General features: G+C 36.4%; 1 long non-coding RNA gene across 1 annotated transcript; it reads right to left on the bottom strand.

Annotated features, from left to right (window-relative positions):
• Nucleotides 1-1,358: 1,358 nt before the first annotated feature.
• LOC128251467 (uncharacterized) lies at nucleotides 1,359-2,733 on the bottom strand. The gene is made up of 2 exons (XR_008267137.1): nucleotides 2,177-2,733; nucleotides 1,359-1,892 (listed from the first exon to the last, which is right to left on the bottom strand). It is a non-coding gene; the product is annotated as an uncharacterized LOC128251467 (long non-coding RNA).
• Nucleotides 2,734-2,827: the final 94 nt, after the last annotated feature.

Here is a 2,827-nt window from a genome sequence, read left to right on the forward strand (position 1 = left end):
CAATGTTGTCAGTTCAATGTTGTCAGCAGTCTTACAATGGCTTATCTGGCCGAAACTATCAGGTCACACTCAAAAACTTTTTTGTGCACAAAAATGTATATATTGGAGATCAATATGTGTAATGACGCATCATTTTATAAGCACATTAGCAAGGTGGCAGCAAAGTGCAGACCACTATCAGGATGGATACGGAGGTCCTCAAGACAAGAGACTAAGAAACTATGTTGACCCTGTGGAGAACCTTCGTTGTCACCCACCTGGACTTCTGCCCCCAGTCATGGTCACCACATAGCGCCAAACTAACAACGGAGCTTGAGGCAGTCCAATGTCACTACACTAAAAAGGATTGGAATAGTGCAACGGATAAGCTACATGGACAGGCTGAAAAAACTATAATTTTACTCCCTGGAGCGAAGATGTAAGAGATATGCAGTAATATACATGTGGAAAATCGTAGAAGGGTTTCTACCCAACTTCGGCATTGAGTGTTATACAAATACCAGAACTGGCCGTCATTGTATTGTACCAAAGGTGCCATCCACTCCATCTAAATTCAGGACCAGGTACTGCAATAGTCAAGGGTTTGAAACCCCACATCTCTTCAAAGCCCTGCCACAAAAATTAAGAAATCAGCATAAAGTAGAAGTAGATGTCTTCAAAAAGGAACTAGACATCCTCCTCTCCACAATACTGGATGAACCAACAGCCCAACATGAGGTGCAGACGAGGGCAGCGGAATCAAACGCCTTCATAAACCAAATGGACCAACATCTGGGAAATAGGTACACACACAAGTGGTGATGTGAAACACTCCAGACTGAGGAAATCAGAAAACCATGGTGGTGCTCCAGCATGACCACAACTGCATGACTGTAACAAGTAAAAGTTTGATCGGGTCTTCTTTCAGTAAATCCACGATCAGAAAGGATGGTTAGGTAGTACAGCACGGCGAGAGGAAGGTACGAATGGTTATGCAAAGCTCCATATCGAGGAAAAATGCATGCTAGCAGTTTCAAAGGTGTGCAAACATTGAGAGCAGGATATTTTTACCATTCGTTATGTAGTTGACATTAGAGTGAATTAAGTAAAATTACATGTCCTTGTCTTGCCGTCACTAATAGTTTGTCTTTCGTCACTATTTTAACCAATATAGGAAAAAACAATAACGCGAAGACATGCAAATTATTAATAAGTCGCTCAGAGAAGCAAAGCTCTTCTTCAAAAACATATCGTGTAAGTCCATCCAAATAAGACATATGAGTAATTCCTGAAATAAAATAGCTTTATGTTGACATAATTTTCTTTACCCTGATGTACAGGCATTTAATTAAGTAAAATGAATAAGTGAATTCAGTAACTAGATTCATCATGATATTTTATTTCAAGAAAATATTGCCAAAAATGAAACTACGTAATGTAAGGTTGAACATTTATAATATACATCCAGTGATTTATCGGTCTTATATATTGATGAAAATGAGAGAAACGAAAAACATGTTGCCCAGATGAGTGGGAAGGAAAATACAATATATATTGAGAAAAATCAAAGTGAAAAATATTCTTTTTGACAAAAGTGATGATCAGTTGTAAGTAAACTAGTTGAAAATCAATAGCATGTGTGTCTGATAACAAAGATTACATAATCAATCTAACGCTGGTAGGAGAGGCTGGAACTCGATACAGTATCACGCTATTTTTTAATCTTTTCAAGAATCTTGCTTCGGAAAGGTTTGTAGGGACGTGGTCCGAATTCATGTACTGGCGAGGTAATGTTGTTAAATCGAGCTTCGCATATAATTTATCATTGGAAAGGTATAATAAGGAAGAGAGGGCAGCTATAAAGATTTTGTCTGGATCACAACCAGTATGTAAGTAATAAAACTTCCTATCATCTGAAAAGAAGAAAAGAGAAAGAATAATTAGCTGTTATTTTCAATGAATTCATAGAATGATTTAGAAAGAGGTCTATTATATTTTAATAAAATACATTTTATGAACTGTAATCATGTACATTTTTTTTTTACAAAAGCCAGAAAAATCTTTACCACCAAATCATATAAAGTCCGCAACTTCGTATATAGAAATCGAGCTGAGTTTCTTTTAGACATTATAAAGACAAAAACTCCTCATATATAACATGAAGTGTTCTAAAATATTAAACGCTGTGATAAATTACCGTAAGTGTTGACGAGGGAGTTATTACGAAACAGCCACCAACATCGATTCCATGAGATTCAGTCGTTAGTCGATTTAGGAAAACTAATATCTGTAATACAGAAAAAGAGAGACAACATGAACGGGGATTGTGTAAAAAGAAACGTTTACCTTGTCTGTGGCTGCACAGAATGCACATTTTTTGAATAAATTTCAATGATGGTAACTCGTATTGATGCGCAAATAATTTGCGAATACCAGCACATGGACACGTTTACCTGCACAAACGCGGGAATATGGATTAAACGCCAGTTTTTATTTAGTCAACACTATCCTATCAATAATTCACAAATCCGGACTCAATGTTTTGTTTCTCGAAGCAATAGATATCGCCTTCTGTCGATTAGTGTTTGTATTACCCAGCTATCATGGGCTTAAAAAGAGACTTATATGGAAAGTATCTCGTCATACATCAAAGCGATCACACGACGTTTGCATTCGTTGATTCAACAAAAAAACCAACAGCTTAGAAATTACTCAGAGGACGAGATTTTATGAAAATAAATACCTATGTTAACGTTAGCAATTAATGGTTATGTCATTTTCATCAAGAATTATCTTTCTAATATAATGCAACGTAGAAACAATTCTGCCAGCTGTCAGCCTTCTTTTA

This window comes from Octopus bimaculoides, unplaced genomic scaffold, assembly GCF_001194135.2.
Source record: "Octopus bimaculoides isolate UCB-OBI-ISO-001 unplaced genomic scaffold, ASM119413v2 Scaffold_288772, whole genome shotgun sequence".
NCBI classification, from domain to species: domain Eukaryota; kingdom Metazoa; phylum Mollusca; class Cephalopoda; order Octopoda; family Octopodidae; genus Octopus; species Octopus bimaculoides.